Raw genomic sequence first — 20,534 nt, 5'->3', positions numbered from 1 at the left:
TACAGACTGACTTACAGACAAAGGAAACCTGATCAGGGACTCGCAGCTTAATTAAGCTATTAGTGACAGTCCACTGCACACAACAAGAGCTCAGACCACAACAGATTGTAGTGAAACCAACAATGCAATGAAAAAGGCGAATTGCTCTTTATAATCATGCAGCCTCTCTCAATCAAATAATCCCAGTCAACTTCTAAACATTTTAAAACTATTAATATCAATGAATATATATTTATTTCCATTCCTAATTTCCTCCAAAAAATGCATCTGATTATTCTCTTCAAAATATATTTTAAATGGTGAATTCCAAATCACAATTCATTTTCAATTATACTTAGAGCAAAACAACTTGCAAACTAAAATAGTTTTCATGTCAATAATGACACTGGATACTTTGTTATGTAGTTTAACCGTATGTCCAAATATTGTATTGGTTCATTATTGTAGTGAAGCTAAAATTAAAGTCTATTTATTTTCTCTGATATCCTTCCATTACTTTATTCCCTAATAACAATGCATGACGTAATGAGTGACAAGCTTTAAAATAAAATCGAATTTTCAATGCAAGAACTGGTACAAATAATCACATATTATTCAGTTCATTCATTGTCGTTGATTATCAGAGTTATTTTCATTGTATGATCACGTTAAATTCACTTAAATAATCACAGTACAATTTTCACCTCTATAGATAAGTGAAGTGAATGTCAAATTATTAAAATTTCAAGTCAAAACAAATTCACATTTTGTTCTGTTTTATTCAAGGAATGATGGAATATATTACGTTATTATGAGAAACAGGAACAAGTGAAGGTGGTAGCTCTCAGATATGAAGCCTTAAATCCAAAGGGCCAGGTGGTAGTTACAGTGGGGGAGGTACCTAGTCTCTCTCTCTCGTCAGAAAGCAGTGAGGATGGTGACACTGGCAGGAACGGGTTAGATGACAAAGCGCCTACGTATGGACAGAGGGACGGCAATGGGTGGGATGACCCACCGCCCTGTAAGGCCCAGAAGGCCATGTCTATAGCATTGCTGGGCATCAAAGCTCAAACTTGGACAGACAGGAGGTGGGGGGGGGGGGGGCAACAAAGGGAACTGACAGAAACTAAACCTGAACCGTTCACCCGCTGAAAGACAGATGTTGGTGAATGAACACCCAGCCTGATAGAGAAATAGTAATAATGGGCCTTATTGGGACAATATGGATGAATTAGTAGACGTACACAGTCTCACTGAAGATGATGTATGGGCCCTCCCTCGGGCCAAGATGCCCTGAAGTGTACAACAGAAATTGTCCCTGCAATGAGAGGATGGGGTACAAGCCGGTTCCTCCCAGAGTACAGCCGATCAGTGTCTCCAGGCATTAACAGATATTGCAGGGACACACTGGGGACGGGACAGGCTGAATGGGCTAAAATAACCTTGGTGACTCAGGGGCCCAAGGATAATATCGAGGATTATACAGAGAGGAAGCCTGAGGTGTGTGGGGACCACGGGGGATTACCAAACCCCAACCTGTAATGATGAAATAGGTTTGATGTATTTAAAAGATGACATGGGATTCTATTTAACTGTAATTATAAACATGGGATTCCCAGTGGGAGATAATTCTAACCACACTCTGAATTGCGTCATGAGAGCTGAGGCAAATGCAGAAACACAGGGGAATAGCTGCAGTACAGGGAGGGTAATCAGACCCACAATGTTACAAGGGAAGCAGGAAAGGGCACATAGACAAGGAACGTAGGCACAGAGATGGAGATAGGTGTTCATATTGTGAGTGGCCTGTGTTCATCTAAGTATATGCATAGCCCATGAATATTCATTGACGCGCTGTTGAAGGGCCAAAACTGCATGATGCTAACACCGGAGCATCTTTGTCAGTTACCGATAAGCATTTACCCCTCACCCCTTCAATCACTAAAATGACAGCAGTCGGAGAGGGAACCTAGGAAGCTGGATGAAGCAAACCTGCCCCGATGTAGACTGGGAGTATGACAAAACGTATTCAGATATGGAGGTGTGAAACTCAAGAAGGGACCTTCTGGGAGTTGCTCCTATTTATTCTAAAATGGCAACTATTGACATCAACACCCGAATTTAAACATGGGGATGCTCTGGCCAGGACTGGGTCAGAAAGAAAAGGAGAGGCAACCTCTCCGGAGTAGCTACATTGCAGGGAGACTGGGACAATCAGAGAATCTGGTGGGTTATAGCTCGGACGAACTCAGCAGTGTGCGTAACTCAAACAGGAAAGTGGGTTGTTATCTATCGACCCTGTAGAGATCGACGGCCCTCTCACTCCCCACACAAACAGGATCTCAACAAAACTGGGGATGAGGGGGCAATAATTGTGAGAGTGACAGATTGACAGAAGCTGGAAATAGTCTGGGTCCATACCTGTGGACATTGAATGGCAGATGAAAGTGGTGTTTACTGACTGAGGAGAACAGGCGACCAGGATACTATTACCTCAGGGATCCTGCAATATTCCAGTATATCCCACCGATGTGTGTTTGATGGATTTAGTCACACTGATCTTACCAACACGTCATCACCTCAAACAGTGACAAAGAACATATCCAGATATTATACAGAGTATTGAATCAGGTTAGCCAGGCCAGGCTTAAAATTAATGCACAGAGAGTGCAACTGGGAAGGTAGGGAGAGATGGAACTGGGACATCATATTGAGGAGATTAAATCACGAATGGAGAGGGGGTAGTCCCAGCGGGAACAAAAACTATGATTATAAAACTATCCACCCGCACACTGTAAAGGGATCAAGCAAACTTTAGGATTGTTTAATTATTGTGGGAATTTTGTGAGGAATTATCCAGAAATAGAGAACCATCACGAGCCCTGGCAGAAGCGCGGACATTAACCAGGGGTGAGGGAGGCAAAATGCACACAGTCAGCATGCCTTTGGTATAATTCAGGACTGGGCTCGGTGAAGGTACATCACTCTGTCTGGGGGCCACATTGAGCATGAAGAACAGGTCAGAGAGTTAGTGGAAGCAGCTAACTTTCCCAGTGAAGCAGCAATAATGAAGATTAGAGCTCACAGGAAAGTAGAAAGCCCACACCAACGGGGTAGTGAGCATGGGTGAGCATACTTACTGAAACAGTGCAGACATTTGAAGAGGATGCAGTGGCAGTAGCTTCAGAAGCGAGAAAGGAAAGTTGTAAGACATTTCCAGAAACAGTCCCACAGCAGGAGAAACAGGAATGGGAAAAGGGTGGGGCAGTAATAGGACAAGACAGAGTCTGGATGATCCAGCAGTGCCACTGTATAAGACAAACATTATGAAAAACATATCATGGGCTGGCCCATATTGAGCAGGATAAAATGCAATATCGGATGATCAACTACAGGGGTGTTCTGGAACAAGAAGGTTTTGTTGAAGGGGTGTAGTCTGTACACAGTGTGAGCCAGGGAAAACAATCAGGATAAAATGCAGGAAGCCACAGGGACCCAGGGGCCCACGAGAACAATTACAGATGGATTTTACGTACTCCCCATCCCAATCCCAGGGAAGGAGATCCTGCTGGGTCTTAATAAACAGGTTTACTCAGTGGGCGGGAGCATTCCCCTGCCGATTCTGACCAAGGGACACATGTTCCAGGAAACAAAGTTAAGCAGCTCTGTGGCCTGTTTGGTACTGAGCAGAAATCCCATCTCACATACCACCCCCAGAGCTCAGGGACAGTAGAAGGAATGAAGCAGACACTGAAAACTAGTCTGACTAAGGCCCTGACAGAGACAGGCAGGGATGGGTTAGTGTACTCCCCACAATCCTAATGAAACTGACGTCAACCCCAGCAAAGGGAACTGAGCAATCCCCCTTTGAATTAGTGACCGGATGGACTATGCAGCTGCCAGAGGGTATGGTAATGGGAGGGGAGGAGATGTACAATGGCAAGGATAGGGTGAAACAATTTGTGAAAGAACTGACAAAGCAACTGCATGAGCTGAGAGGGGAAGTTGCAGACGGACAGAGAATCAGAGACTGGGAAAGGGAGCTCATAAACATCCGAGCTGACATCCCGAACCCAGGAGATCGGGTCAGGGGAGAAATATTAGTGGAATGTATGAAAGAAACACATCAAAATGCTGGACTTGGCTGGGGGAGCCACAGAATTCCAGAAAGGGAACTCTTCCATCATGCATTAGTAAGGAGCTCTGAATAAACATTGGTCATGCTGCTCAGCACAGAACTCAAGGCTCCTCTTTGATACTTCTCCCCGCAACAGTTGTGCTGGGGTATGTTGCCGGCTGGAGGTCTGTGACCAGTGCCTCTGTTCCACAAGGGTCAGAGCTGGGACATCTGTTGTTTGTAATACATATAAATGATTCGCCTGAAAATGTAAACGATTTAATTAGCAAGTTTGTAGATGGCACAAAGTGAAGAAGTTGTGAATCGTGAAGAATGTTGTCAAAGGAAACATCAAGGACGCGATCAGTTGGAATGTTATGCAGAGAAATTGCAGATAGATTTTAATTCAGACAAGTGTGACGTGATGCGTTTTGGGCGGCTCATTGTAAGAGGAATGTATATACTAAAAGGAAGTGCCCTGAGCAGCATTGATATACAGAGGTGCAAGTTCACAGCTCCCTGAATGTGGTGAAGGAGGTGGATGGCAGGCTTGCCTTCTTCTGTCAGGGGACTGAATATAAAACTGTCATTAGGCCATCTTTGTGGTATTGTGAGCCGTTTTGATCACCGCATAAGGAGGATGTGGAGGCTTTGGAGAGGTTGGAAATGGGTTTAACAGGATGTTGCCTGGATTGGGAGAGGTGGCTGTTGAGTGATCCGAGAGGCACAGACAGAGTGAATAATCTGAATATTTTTCCAAGTGGAAATTACCAATTCCACAGGCCATAGATTTAAGGGGAGAGGGGGCAAGTTTAAAGGGAATGAAAACCGAAAGAACAGCAGGTGTTGTAAACCACAAAGAAAAACAGAAAAACAGAAGTTTGTGAAAAAGCTCAGCAGTTCTAGCAGCATCTGTGAAGAGAAATTAGTTAACATTTCTGAGGAAGGGGGACCGGACCTGAAACATTAACTGATTATTCTTCACAGATGCTGCATGACCTACTGAACATTTTCAACAACATCTGTGCAAGTTAAAAGGGAGTTGTGTCAGACAAGTTTCTTATGCAGGAGGTGGTCAGTGACTAGAATGTACTTGCCTGACAGATGGTAAAAGCAGAAACAATCACAATGTTTAATAGGCATTTGGACAGACAGATAAGCAGGCCTGGGTTGGCAGGGATATGGATCATATCCAGGCAGATGAAATCAGATTGGAATAGCATCATGGTCAGCACAGACATGATGGGCCGATTGTTCCGGTGCTGTACTGTTCTGTTTTCCAGGGGGGAGAATGTGTGGAGCGAGAGAGAATATTTTGAGTACAATATGTCTCTTCTTTAGAACACACAGTAAGTTGATGCATTTTGAGAGAAGCAATGTATAAAGACAATATATATTTGAATGGCACAGACATAGAGAGCAGGACAGCAGGAATGCGGGACAATGTGTACAAATCTTAAAAGGAGAGAGAACGTAAAGTGTTTTGAGTAAACGTACAGGATGCTGGGCTTCATTAATAGAGGGAATGATAACATACTCATGGAAAGGATGCTGACCGTTGACAAAGTTCTAGTTAGGTCGCAGTCAATCATTGCATCCAATTGTGGTCAACAGATTCCTGGTCAGGATGAGGAAGTTAAAATACCACCGAGGGACCTATTCCATACTTTGCTTCTCTTTCAGGATGCATTGGCGACTCAAGGGTTAAACATTCTCCTGCCAAAGGTCTTCTTGCCGTATTGTAAGAGTACAAGGCCTGTACTCTTCCAATACAGACTGAACACCTCAGTAGGGGTGAGGCAGACCGTATCTTCGAAATAGAACCTCTTGGAGCCACACATGTGGATTCCACCATAACCCCAGACAGAGCAATTTGCCCTTTCCAGACAAAACTGAGAGCCCTGGGCACAACCCTGTTAAACTGCCTCCTGCTCCCATTGTCTCACTTCCCCTCCACATTAGCATAGTTAAGTGAATCCCCCATTTACTGAAAGAAGAATCCTTCTGCCTTAATCTCTTCCCGTCAACACATAATCATGGACAATACGATACTCAGTTTCTGTAATCCATCACACATTATCAGAGGACATTGGCATTCATCAAGCTTTGTAAATTCATAATTACCAGCTTTAAACTATGTAATGGCAATCGCCCATGTGACTGATATGCCTTTCTGGATTAGTGGTGCTCGAAGAGCACAGCAGTTCAGGCAGCATCCAAGGAGCTTCGAAATCGACGTTTCGGGCAAAAGCCCTTCATCAGGAATAAAGGCAGTGAGCCTGAAGCGTGAAGAGATAAGCGAGGGGAAGGCGGGGGTGGGGAGAGAGTAGCATAGAGTACAATGGGTGAGTGGGGGAGGAGATGAAGCTGATAGATCAGGGAGGAGAGGGTGGAGTGGATAGGTGGAATAGAAGCTCGGCAGGTCGGACAAGTCCGGACAAGTCATGGGGACAGTGCTAAGCTGGAAGTTTGAAACTAGGATGAGATGGGGCAAGGGGAAATGAGGAAGCTGTTGAAGTCCACATTGATGCTCTGGGGTTGAAGTGTTCCAAGGCGGAAGATGAGGCGTTCTTCCTCCAGGCGTCTGGTGGTGAGGGAGCGGCGGTGAAGGAGGCCCAGGACCTCCATGTCCTCGGCAGAGTGGGAGGGGGAGTTGAAATGTTGGGCCACGAGGCGGTGTGGTTGATTGGTGCGGGTGTCCCAGAGATGTTCCCTAAAGCGGTCTGCTAGGAGGCACCCAGTCTCCCCAATGTAGAGGAGACCACATCGGGAGCAACGTATACAATAAATGATATTAGAAAGATGTGCAAGTAAAACTTTGATGATGTGGAAGGCTCCTTTAGGGCCTTGGATAGAGGTGAGGGAAGAGGTGTGGGCGCAGGTTTTACAGTTCCTGCGGTGGCAGGGGAAAGTGCCAGGATGGGAGAGTGGGTTGTAGGGGGGCGTGGACCTGACCAGGTAGTCACGGAGGGAACGATCTTTGCGGAAGGCGGAAAGGGTTGGGGAGGGAAATATATCCCTGGTGGGGGTCTGTTTGGACGTGGCGGAAATGTTGGCGGATGATTTGGTTTATGCGAAGGTTGGTGCGGTGGAAGGTGAGCAACAGGGGCATTCTGTCCTTGTTACGGTTGGAGGCGTGGGGTCTGAATGGGGAGGTGCGGGATGTTGACGAGATGCGTTGGGCGGCATCTTTAACCACGTGGGAGGGAAATTATGGTCTCTAAAGAAGGAGGCCATCTGGTGTGTTCTGTGGTGGAACTGGTCCTCCTGGGAGCAGATCCGGCGGAGGCGGAGGAATTGAGAATACGGGATGGCATTTTTGCAAGAGGTAGGGTGGGAAGAGGTGTCATCCAGGTAGCTGTGGGAGTCGGTGGGTTTGTTAAAAATGTCAGTGTCAAGTCGGTCGTCATTAATGGAGATGGAGAGGTCCAGGAAGGGGAGGGAGGTGTCAGAGATGGTCCAGGTAAATTTAAGGTCAGGGTGGAATGTGTTGGTGAAGTTGATGAATTGCTCAACCTCCTCGCAGGAGCACGAGGTGGCGCCAATGCAGTCATCAATGTAGCGGAGGAAGAAGTGGGGAGTGGTGCCGGTGAAATTACGGAAGATCAACTGTTCTACGTAGCCAACAAAGAGACAGGCATAGCTGGGGTCCATACGTGTTCCCAGGACTCCCCCTTTGGTCTGGAGGATGTGAGAGGATTCGAAGGAGAACTTGTTAAGGGTGAGGACCAGTTCGGCCAAATGAATGAGAGTGTCAGTGGAACGATACTATTGGGGACGTCGGGAGAGGAAAAAATGGAGGGCTTGGAGGCCCTGGTCATGCTGGATCGGGGTGTAGAGGCATTGGATATCCATGGTGAAGATGAGGCGTTGGGGGCCGGGGAAACGGAAGTCTTGGTGGAGGTGGAGGGCGTGGGTGGTGTCTCAAATATATGTGGGGAGTTCCTGGACTAGGGGGGATAGGACAATGTCGAGGTAGGTAGAGATGAGTTCAGTGGGGCAGGAGCATGCTGAGACAATAGGTCGGCCAGGGTGGTCAGGCTTGTGGATCTTGGGAAGGAGGTAGAACCGGGCAGTTCGGGGTTCCCGGACTATGAGGTTGGAAGCTGTGGGTGGGAGATCTCCTGAGGTTATGAGGTTCTTTATGGTCTGGGAGATGATGGTTTGGTGATGTGGTGGTGGGGTCATGGTCAGGGGGGGCGGTAGGAAGAGGTGTTTGGCGTTTGGCTTCAGCGGTGTAGTGGTCAGTGCGCCAGAGTACTACTGCGCCCCCTTTATCTCCTGACTTGATGGTGAGGTTGGGATTGCAGCAGAGGGATTGGAGGGCTGCGCGTTGTGAGGGTGAGAGGTTGGAGTGGGGGAGGGGTGTAGACAGGTTGAGGCGGTTAATATCCCGGCGGCAGTTGGAAATGAAGAGGTCGAGGGCAGGTAATAGGCCAGCGCGGGTTGTTCAGGTGGATGCAGTGTGTTGGAGGTGGGTGAAGGGGTCCTCAGAAGGTGTGTGGGAGTCGTGATTGTGAAAGTAAACTTGGAGGAGGCGGAAGAAGTGTTCGACGTCACAGCGTGCATTAAAATCATTGACGTGTGGACGGAGGGGGATGAAGGTGAGGCCTTTGCTGAGAACTGATTGTTCGTCCTCAGTGAGGGGAAGGTCTGGAGGGATGGTGAAAACTCGGCAGGGCTGGGAGCTGGGATCTGGTGTGGGTGTGGAGCTGGGAGTGGGGCGGAGCCTGTAACTGGAGTGGGGGAATGGATGTTGAGTCATGAGCAGGGTTCCACCCCCATTCCCCAAAGCAGACGTCATTATCCTTGGAAAAATACTTCCATTGTCTACCTTTCTTATCCTCTGATCATCTTGTATGTCTCTATCAAATCCCTTTTAGTCTTATTCTTGCCAATGAGAAGAGTTTCAAATCTCTCAGCCTTTCCTCACAAGACCTTCTCTCCAGACCAGGCAACGTACTGGTAAATCTCCTCTGCACCTTTTCCAATGTTTTGAGATCCTTCCGGAAATATGGGCACCAGAACTGAACACAATATTCCAAGTATGGCAGCACCAACGTTTAGGATAGTTGCAGTATGGTATTTCAACTTCGGAACTCAATTCCTCCACTAACACACCGTTTTCCTTCTTAACAGGACTATCAACCTGGGTGGCAACTTTCAGGGATCTTTGTACATGGACTCAAAGATCCCTCTGCACACACACACTACCAAGAATATTTCCATTGACCCAGTATTCAGCCTTCCTGTTATTCTTCTCAAAGTGCATCACTTCACATTTAGTTGCATTGAACTCTATTTGCCACTCCTCAGCCCAATTTTGCAGTTTATCCAAGTCCCCTTGCAACCTGTAACATTCTTCTACACTGAATTTAGTGTGGTCTGCAAATTTCCTAATCCATTCACCTATACTTGCAGTAGTCTCAAAACAGATCCTGGTGGCACATGACTAGTAACTGGACTCCAGGCTGAATATTTTCCATCAACCACCACTCGCTGCCTTCTTTCAGAAAGCAAGTTTCTAATCCAAACTGCGGAATCACCCTCATTCTATGCCTCTGCAACAGCCTACCATGAGGAATCTTGTTAAAGACTTTACTTTTGTCCATGTATACCACGTCAAATGCCCTACCCTCATCTACAAGCTTGGTGACCTTCTCAAAAGACTCACTGAGGTTTGTGAGACATGACCTGCCCTTGACAAAACCAAGTTGACTATCTGAAATCAAATCGATGTTTGCCAGATGATTATAAATCTTATTTCTCATAATCCTTTCCTAAACCTTTGCTACAACAGAAGTAAGGCTCACTGGTCTATCATGACCTGGGTCATCTCTACTGCTCTTCTTGAACAAGGGCACAACATTTACAATCTTCCAGTCCTCTGGTACCAAATCTGCAGACAATGACAACTCAAATATCCAAGCCAAAGGCTATGCTACCTTCTCCCTAGCTTCCCAGAGAATCCTCGGATAAATCCCATACAGCCCATGGGACTTGTCTATTTTCACTCCTTCCAGCATTGATAACACCTGTTCGTAACTAACCTTGATAATTTCTAGTCTAATATCTCATACCTCATTGTCCTCCTCTACAATATTCTCCTTTTCCTGAGTGAAAACCGATGAGAAATGTTCATTTACCATCTCTCCGATCTCCACAGGGTCAACACTCATCTTCCCATTCTGTCTGTGATTGGCCCTATTCCTACCATAATCATGTTTTTATTCCTCACATACCTATAGAAAGCTTTAGGGTTCTCCTTTATTCTATTTGTTAAAGACTGCTCGTGTCCTCTCTTTGCTCTTTTAAACTCTCTCTTTAAATCCTTCTTAGCTGATCTGTAATTCTCCATCGCCTCATCTGAACAAGCTTGCCTCAACAACACCTAAGCCTCCTTCTTCTTCGTAACAAGAGATGCAGTTTCCGCAGTAAACCAAGGTTCCCTTACCTTATCACTTCCTCCTGCCTGACAGGGACATACCAATCAAGGACACGCAATATCTGTTCCTTAAACCAGCTGCACATTTCCATTGTCTGCATCCCCTGCATTTTGCTACCCCATTCTGTGCATCTAATTCTTTCCTAATAGCACTATAATTGCCCTTGCCCCATCAATAACTCTTGACCTGTGGCATGTACTTATTCCTTTCCATCACTAAACTAAACTAAACTGAATTATGGTCACTCTCTCCAAAGTGCTCACCTACAACTAAATCAAACACCTAGTCTGGTTCATTACCAAGGACCAGATCCAATGTGGCCTCCCCTCTTGTCAGTCCTTCATCATACTGTGTCAGGAAACCCTCCTGTACACATTGGACAAAAACTGGTTCATCCGACGTATTTGAGTTATAGCATTTCCAGTCAATGTTGGGGAAGTTAAAGACCCCAAAATGACCACCCTGTAACTTTCACTCCTATCCAGAATAATTTTGCTAATCCTCTCTTCCACCTCCCTGGAACTCTGCGGAGACCTATAAAAATAAAACTCCAAGCAGCGTGACCTCTCCTCTCCTGTTTCTAACCTCAGCCCACACTACCTCAGGAGACTAGTTCTCATCAAAAGTTCTCTCAGCCACCGTTATACTCTCCTCGACTAATATGACATGCATGGACCCATTGCAGAGCTTCAAACTCCATGAGGCAGCCATACTCTCTGACAGACAGACTCAGTCTGGAACCTCCTCTGTCCTTAAGACCTTATGCACTGCCTGTGCTCCTCCATTTTTCCTTTGCACGTTCCCTTTCCATCCCACTCCAGCTGCATCACTCCACGAATGGTGCTGTCAAGGGCAGAAGTCTGTGGAATACCCTCCCTAACCTTCTCTATCCTCCTTTAAGATGTATTTTAAAATTATTCTCTTTAATCAAAGTTTTGATCATCCATGAAACACCTTAGGAGATTTGCCATTGTGAAAGATTCCATACAATGCAAGTAGTTGTTGTTATTGCCGTACATTAGGAGAAACAGGAAAGATGCATTCAAAATTCTAACAAGAAAGTCATTGACATGTGTAGTGTGCAGGCCACCAAATAATAACATCACATTGGGATGGGCAATAAACAAAGAAATAACTATTGCCTGTAAAAATAGTATAGCTATTACCATGGGTGATTTTAATCTACATGTAGATTGGTCGAACCAGCTCAGTCAAAGTAGCCTTGAGTTTATTAAGTATATCCATTATAGTTTTCTTGAACAGTACGAAATGGAACCGACAAGAGAGCAATCTATCCAGGATCTGGCCCTGTGCAATGAGACAGGAATAATTAATGACTCAGAGTTAGGGATCCTCTTGAAAGAAGTGATCACTGTATGGTTGAATTTAGAATACATATGGAGAGTGTGAAGATAAAATCTAATACCTGGGTCCTGTGCTTCAACACAGGGAACTACAATAGAATGAGCGAGAACCTGGATAAAGTAGACTGGAAACAAAGATTTTCTGGTGGGACAGTTGATGAGCAGTGAAAGATTTTCAAATGCACTTTACAAAGTGCTCAGCAAGGGTATACTCCAGTGAAAAGGAAGGACTGTAAGAAAAGACATACTCTGCGATGGGTATCTAAGGAAAGCGATCAAATTGAAAGAGAAGGCATGCAAAGTGGCCAAAACCAGCCTGACACGAGAACTGGGAAAACTTTAAAGGTCAACAGAAAGCCACAGAAGAGCTATAAAGAAACGTAAGATAGAACATGAGAAAAATAAACTAGCATAGACTATAAAGACAGATAGCAAAATTTTATATTGAATGAGAAAAGAGTGGCTAAAGTAAATGTTGGTCCTTTGGAAAATGAGTAGAAACATTTAATTATGGGGTATCACAGTGGAGGAAACTAATATCTTGCCAATAATTAGCAAAGATAGGCGAGGATTTGGAAACTATCATTATTACGGAACAGCTAGTGTTGGACTGTTGGAGGTAATTGAGCTAAGACAGAAAAGTCTTCTGACCCTGATGGAATGCATCCCAGGGTACTAAAGGAGACGCCAGGAGAAATAACAAATGCACTGGTAGTAATTTTCCAAAATTCACTGGACTCTGTGGCAGTCCCAGCAGATTGGAAAGCAGCAAAAGTGATGCCACGTTTTTAAAAAGGAGGTGGACAAAAGTGGGGAATTATACACAAGTTAGCTTATTCTCTGTAGTGGGAAAGCTGCTTTGGTCTATTATCAAGGAAGAAATAGCAGGGAATCTCGATAGAAATTGTCCCATTGGACAGACAGAGCATGGGTTCATGTAGGGCAGGTCATGCTTCACAAATCTTTTGGAATTCTATGAAGACATTTCGAGCAAGGTGGACAACGGGGACCAGTGGATGCGGTGTACCCGGATTTCCAAAAGGCCTTCAACAAGGTGCTGTGCAAGAGGCCGTTGCATAATTTAAAGGTGCATGGCGTTAGGAGTAGAGTATTAGCATGGATAGAAGAGTGGTTGACTAACAGGAAGCAAAGTGTGGGGATAAATGAGTATTATTCTGGCTGGCAATCAGTGACTAATAGTGTGCCTCAGGGTTGGGACTGTGATTATTTAGAATTGATACAGATGATTTGGAGTTGGCAACTACATGTAGGGTGTCAAAGTTTGCATATGACACTAAGATGAGTAGCAGAACAAAGTGTGTGGAGGACTGTGAAACTTTGCAGAGGAACATAAATTCATTGAGTGAGTGGGCAATGGTCTGACATTTGGAATAGAATGTTCATAAATGTAAAGTCCTACTGTTTGATTGGAGTAACATTAAAAAAGAGATTATTACTTGAATTTTTAAGAATTGCAACATTTGCTATGCAGGGGCACCTGAGTAACCTTCTGCATGAAGATTGGTCACCATTAACAACAATCAATTCAAAAAGCAAATGGAATTTTGGCCTTCATTGCAGAGGTTGTATTCCAGCTATAATGGGTGCTGGTAAGGCCACACCTGGAGTACTGCATGTCGTTTCTGTCTCCTTGCTTGCTCAAGGATGTATCGGCACTAGAGGGGGTGCAGAAGAGGTTAACTAGGTTGATTCCGGAGTTGAGGGGGTTGGCTTAACAGAGACTGAGTAGATCGGGATTATATTCATTGGAAATCAGAAGAATGGGAAACATATAAAACAATGAATGGAATGGATAAAATAGAAGAAGAGAGAATGTTTCCACTGGCAGATGAAGCCAGGACAACAAGGGCATCACCGCAAGATTAGAGGCAGCAAATTTAGGACTGAATTGAGAAGGAACTTCTTGATGTCTATGGAATTCATTGCCCAGGGAAGTAGTTGATGCTAGTTCAGTCAACGTTTTTAAAGCTAAGGTAACTTTTTTTTTAAAGAAATAACTAATTAATTAAGAGATATGGTGAGTACGTTGGTAAATGGTTCTGCGTCCATGATCTTAATGAATGGCAGAGCAAGCTCAAAGGGCGGGACAGCCTTCTGCTGTTCCTAGTTCTTTTGTTGTTATATTTTGTTGTTGACTTTCAGGTGCTGGTGTTGGATAGGATGGACAAAATTAAAATTCACAGAACACCAAGTTATAGTCCAACAGGTTTATTTGGAAGCACTCGCTTTGCAGCTTCTACATCAGGTAGTTGTGTGATTTTTTAACTTTGTGCCTCACTCTTGTAACTGATAAATAGCAACAAAAGCCATGAAGCAGTGCGCATGCTCCAAGCAACAATGGGCCCCGGTGATTGATGTCAGCGGAAGACCAATGGAAAGGCAGGGGCAGGGCTGGAGGACCTGGCGGGGCAATTGGTCCTCCGACCAATCAGAGTGAATGAGGGACGGGACTAGACTATACCACGTGATTATCCTCACGGTGGCCGCGGATGTGCGGGACGTGTGGAAGGAGAGCTGTTGGTAAAGAAAGAAATAAACAGCAGGAAGTGGGAGGGAAATGGTGTTGGTATGGGCTGAGAGGTTTTACATACATTTGGTGCACATCGGAAAATACAAATTTGAAACTTACAGTCCTGTTTTTGCAGTAAACGGGAAAATAGCCTAATCGTGTGATCGCCGCCATCTTTATTTGGGGCAAATATTCACTGGACACGTGGGCGGCCGCCAGCTTTGTCGGGGGCAAAGTTCAGAGGTGTGTATGTGCAGCCCTCCCTGGTAGAGAGACATAGGGCAGGATTTACCCAGAGCACATTCAAACCCAGAGAAATGGACGTTTTATTTCTAGATTTGTTTCTTCATCCATTTAAATGATTTGGATGTGAATACAGCCGGTACGGTTCGTAAGTTTGCAGATGACACCAAAATTGGAGGTATTGTGGACAGTGATAAAGGTTGTCTCAGAATACAATGGGATATTGATCAGATGGGCCAATGGGCTGCGGAGTGGCAGATCAGGTTTAATTTAGATAAATGTGAGGTGCTGCATTTTAGCAAAGTAAATCAGAGCAGGACTCACTCTGAATTGTAAGGTCTTGGAGAGTCTTGCTGAACAAAGAGACCTTGTAGTGCATGTTCATAGTTCCCTGAATGTAGAGTCACAGATAGATAGAACAGTGAAGAAATTGATTGGGATTCTTCCCTTCCTTGATCAGAGCATTGAGTAAAGGAGCTGTACAGGACATTGGTTAGGCCACTTTTGGAATATTGTGTGCAATTCTGGTCTCCCTCTTATCAGAAAGAGGCACTGAAACATGGAAGGTTTGAGAATTGATTTTTTTTAAGGATGTTGCCAGGGTTCGAGGATTTGAGTTGCAGGGAGAGGCATAATAGGCTGGGGCCATTTTCCCTGGAGTGTCATAGGCTGAGTGTGATGTTGAAGAGGTTTATAAAATCGTGAGAGGAATGGATAGCGTAAATAGACAAGGTGTTTACCCTGGGATGGTGGAGCCCTGAACTAGAGGATATAGGTTTAGGGTGAGAGGGGAAACTTCAAAAGGAACCTAAAGAGCAACCAAACTTGTAACATTTAAAAGGCATTTGAATAGGAAGGGTTCGGAGGAATGTCGGTCAAGTGCTGGCAAATAGGAATAGTTTAGGTTAGAATATCTGGTTTGCAAAGATGGGTTGGACTGAAGAGTCTGTTTTTGTGCAAGACATCTCTGGCCGTGGGATCATAAAAGTGAACACTGCTCTGATTCACCTCTGGGCTCCTTGATGTCCACTTGTTCGTTATCTAGTTTCCTCAGTCTCACATGTATTTTTGCCATGTTTAGATTTTACTACTACGTTCACAGACCTTTTTGGAAATGGATTGTCCACTGCTGCCCGACTCCTGACCGTATGCTGCTCCATTATCAGGTTATTTTTTCCACAATATCGTTGACAGTCAAGAATTCTTTTTTCCAAAAGTGAGTGAATTTTTCTTCCATTTCTGACAGTCAAATTCTGCACCATTTTCATTCCCTATAATTCATATTGCACTTCCTGAAACATCATGTGTATTTGTCCTTCCACAGATACCAGTGATCATTGGCAAAGCCCTGTTGCCTGTGGAGAGGATGATGTTTGACTTCCTTGTACAGCTGCAGTTTGAATGGTGAAGGCACTCCCACAACGTGGTTGGGTAAGAGTCATTACAGATTATTCACTCAGCGATAGTGCAAAGTAGAAGATATCTGTACAAATCAACATGTTTTTAATTTCACAAAAATAATGAGAACTTTTGACATAAGGGCACAGCTCGAGAATATTATGTCCAGTGACCAAAACCATTGCCAAATAAGCAATTTTTCTGGAATGCCTGAAAGGAAGAAAGCAGATCTTAGAGGGTGGGAATTCCAGACCGTGTTGCCTTGGAATCGATAGAAACAGTCACACAGCTGAACTCAAAAATAAACATATCATTGGGAGTCTAAACTAAAATGAGTTATTGAGATGTGAAAGGGTGTGTGGTGCAGGAAGATAGGAATGATTACAGCCAGGAATTAAGTCAAGGGTGTGAAAGTAAATTGTTGTTGCTTATAAATGGGAACCTTTTGATGGATCAGCATGTTCTGGTACAAGTGAACACTTGGGCGGTAGAGTTTTCAATATTCTGAAGACTATAGGGAGGGTGCTTGTGGGATTCTGGCCAGGGGTGGGTTTAGATAATGAAATCTAGAGTTAACAAAATGAATGAATGAGAGTTTCAGTAAATGAGCTGAGACTGTGGTGAGGTCAGGTGAGATCACTGAAGTCGAAATAGTGGTCATGGAGTGGGACTGGGCTATACCCTCACCTCTCCTCTGGAATTCAGCTGTTTGTCAGTTTGTGAATCGAGTCTGTGACAAGATCAGGAACTGAGTGGCCCTGGCAGAACCTAAACTGGGTGTCACAGAAGGTTATTGCTGAGCAGCTGTGTTACAGCACTGTTGATGACACCTTCCATCACTTCACTGCTGAGCGAGTGTCGACTGATGGAGGGAAATTGTCTGGGTTGGCTCTGTCCTGCGTTTTTGTGTTGAACATCCCTGGGAAATGTTCCACAATGTCAGTAGGTGCTAGTGATGGACTTGTTTTGGTGGGCAGCAATTTCTGGAGCACAGCCATCAGTATTATTGCCACAATGTTGGTAGGGCCGACAGCCTTTACACTACTTCTCCATTTCTTGATCTGATTTGAAATAAGTTTTCAACCAAGTTGATTCACATCTGTGATGTCAGGGACCAATATAGAAGGCTCATCCACTTGGCACTGCTGGCAGAAGATTGCTGCAAATGCTGTTGTCTTGTCTGTTGCATGGATGTGTGAGACCCTTCCATCAGTAAGGGTGGGGATATCTGTGATGCTTCCTGCAGTGAGTTGTTGAATTGCCCATCATCATTCCTGACTAGTTGCGGCAGAACTGCAGAGCTCAGATCTGATCCATTGGTTGTTGGATCACATAGTTCTATTTGGTGTTGCTTGCGCAGTTTGGCATGTAGGTTGGGTAGCTTCACCAGGTTGGCACCACATTTTTAGGTATGCCTGGTATTGCTCCTGGCATGCCCTGCGGAACTCTGCATTGAACCAGGGTTGATCCCCTGGCTTGATGTTAATAATTGAATGGGGGATATACCAGGCCATGAGATTTCAGATTGGGCTGGAGTACAGTTCTGCTGATGTTGGCACACAGTGAGACAGAAGTTGCAGTGTCAAGAGGGCTGATTGTGTTGTTGTATTTTCCAGTGCATTGGTAGATGTAATGTGGTCCGTCCAGTTTCATTCTTTTGTTGAGACTGTATTAATCACTGCACAATGAGTAATTTGATGGGCCACTGACGGGAATACAACTTTTCAAAAAAGGTTTTGTGATTTACACATGAAAGAAGTGAAACTACCATGGTATTTGAACAGATGAAAGACTCAAAAGACAATCAAGGTATTTTTCAATGGGATAATTTCAGTTACATCACACTAAATTTTTGCTCTAAATTCTGTGCCTTAGAATTGTGCCATCCACAATCACCTGATGAAGGAGTGGCACTCCGAAAGCTAGTGTGCTTCCAATTAAACCTGTTGGACTATAACCTGATGTTGTGTGATTATTAACTGAGAATATTACAGCACTACTAACAGGGCTGCATGTAAACAGGATCAGTCCAGTTAATCAATACATTCGGAAGGATTTCCTCCAAGTTTGATGACGCAATATTCGTCAAAACCGTCAACTTCAACCTGCAATGTTGTTATTAACAAAAACTTCAGGTTGACACAAAGCTCCCCACCCCACTGCAAAGTGGTAACTGGGCCCGGCCCACGAATTGGAACTGGGCCATTTGTGGACTGTGATCTCAAAGGAAGCGAGCAAACGCAATTCTGACAGAGTAGTCCTCAAAGATGAGTAGCAGGTTTGAGACAAGGCAGGTGGTATATCATCTTGCACTTGGCTTAATTGCATTTCTTATTTACAGTCATGTTTTGCAAAGTATAAAGAACTATGTGTCTTTTTTTCATGGGTGGGGAGTTTTATTCTAGTTGATCACAATTGCTGCCTCTCGCTCCCCAAGTCAAATCATAGGATCGATAACAAAACAATAAACTGCAGGTGCTGGAGATCTGAACCCCAGAAACAAAGTGCTGGAGAAACTTAGAAGTTCTGAGGGCATTGGTGAAGAGAAAAATAATGTCACATTTCAATTTTGGTGACTCTTCGTCTGAACGAACAAATGGTCATGAGAAGGGCCTGTGCCCGAAACGTCGAATCTCCTGTTCCCTGGATGCTGCCTGACCTGCTGTGCTGTTCCAGCAATAAAGTTTCAACTTTGATCTCCAGCATCTGCAGACCTCACTTTCTCCTCATGAGACTTGGAGCTTACAATGCTTTATTCCCCTCCGAGATGCTGCTGGACCTGCGGTTCCCCAGCACTGTGCTTTTTATATTGAACTTTATTTACAAACAGATCGGAAAAATACTAATCTCCAAAAGTGAAAGGTTCATAGCAAACATGAGCATAGTTTCCACACTTGAGTTACACAAACACGTCTCAGTTTAAAAACAAGATTTAACTCCAAAAAGTATTCCATCTCAAAATTAGCTAAGTTACACCAGTAATAAAGCTCACTCACCCAATGAGGCACTTCAGCACAACATCCTGCAGTGTTGCACACAGCCACCTTTAGCAAAGAATAATCACATGTCACAAAATTGAAAGCCAAGAGCATGTCTGTTTAAAGCAGCTGAAGTCAAACTCAATTTTTGGAAGGATTGCATTAAACCTGATTGAACATTTAAATCTCAGAGCATAATCTTTGCTTTTTTAAACAAAGTGTGTGGGAAACATCCCACATCTTGCTAAAGGTTCAGTTCAGTCTGATACCGAGACCCAAAGGTCAAGCAAACATCACACTTTCCATTCACTTCTCCAAAGGGCTGACATCACATTTCTTCAGGATTTAAAGTATTTTATAAATTGTTTGTAAAATCATTTGTCACATCAAAGAACTGGACAATAAATGTCATTGTATACAATAAGAGTGAAGCCTGTGACAGCAGATTTAGCTTTGGAGGGCAGTTTATGTGCTTTCTAAATTCTGGGAGCACTTTGGGAGACTGCTCCCAGATGGTGATAGTGAGCATATCCGGAATATACTGTTTATATTTGGGAATCCATGGAAAATAATCTGTGGTTTCACTAATACTTGGCTTGCGTTGTTGGTGTACAGTAAGCAATTCATAAAGTTACTTATGTATTGTTGTTGACTACCTGAATGGTATTCAAATCTGCCAGGTTGCCTTCAATAGTGTGAATGCATCTATTGTAAATATTTGGAATATTCCAGAACTGTCCAGTGCTTGGCAAATTCAGGAGGACAAAAAAAATCACTGAGTAATTTGAAATTATGAATCCAAGAGGATGTAACCACTGAAGTATACAATTCAAATAGTTAAATGGAGTGCACACATCTAAAATACCTGTTATCCATGGGAATGGATGGACTGACAGAATTGGGATCACATTCCTGGCTGCGGAGTGTGAAATGCGCTTTGATAAAGTCACCTGCATTTACCAACAATAATTTGGCAAGCTCGGAAATTTAAAAAAAAACAATATGAGCTTCATTGCTGCTCCAGTCGGGTCCCAAGCTCTGTGAAAAAAAAACAATGTTCAGGTTTATTGCATACACTCTGAAACACGTGTTCCTTCTACAGATCCTGCAAGTTTCCCCAATGAGCATAGTCCATCCACATGATTTTGCTAACTTTGGCCAACTCATTTCTTTCCGAGCCTCTATAACCTGAAGAGTGACCAGAAGCAATTACTCCACATATGTGGGAACATTACCGACGAGGATTTTTTCCTTCAGAATTGACTTCCATATATTCAGTGCCCAGAACAGATAAAAAGATTGTTACCTTTTATAGAGCAATGATTCAGTGGGAGAAAAACACCAACATTTTCTTGCTTAATAATCACACTGCCTAAATTTTAAACATGAACACTTCTTAATAGTTCACTAGATCCTAACGAAATATTTTGTGCGAAACAAATCACATGATACATAGTTATTCAGATAATAAAACAAGTT

The sequence above is a fragment of the Chiloscyllium plagiosum genome, unplaced genomic scaffold, assembly GCF_037043375.1.
Source record: "Chiloscyllium plagiosum isolate Xiang-an unplaced genomic scaffold, Cpla_swu_hap1 HiC_scaffold_42, whole genome shotgun sequence".
NCBI lineage: Eukaryota > Metazoa > Chordata > Chondrichthyes > Orectolobiformes > Hemiscylliidae > Chiloscyllium > Chiloscyllium plagiosum.
The sequence above is the reverse complement of the archived record's forward strand: the minus strand, read 5'-3'. Positions refer to the sequence as shown.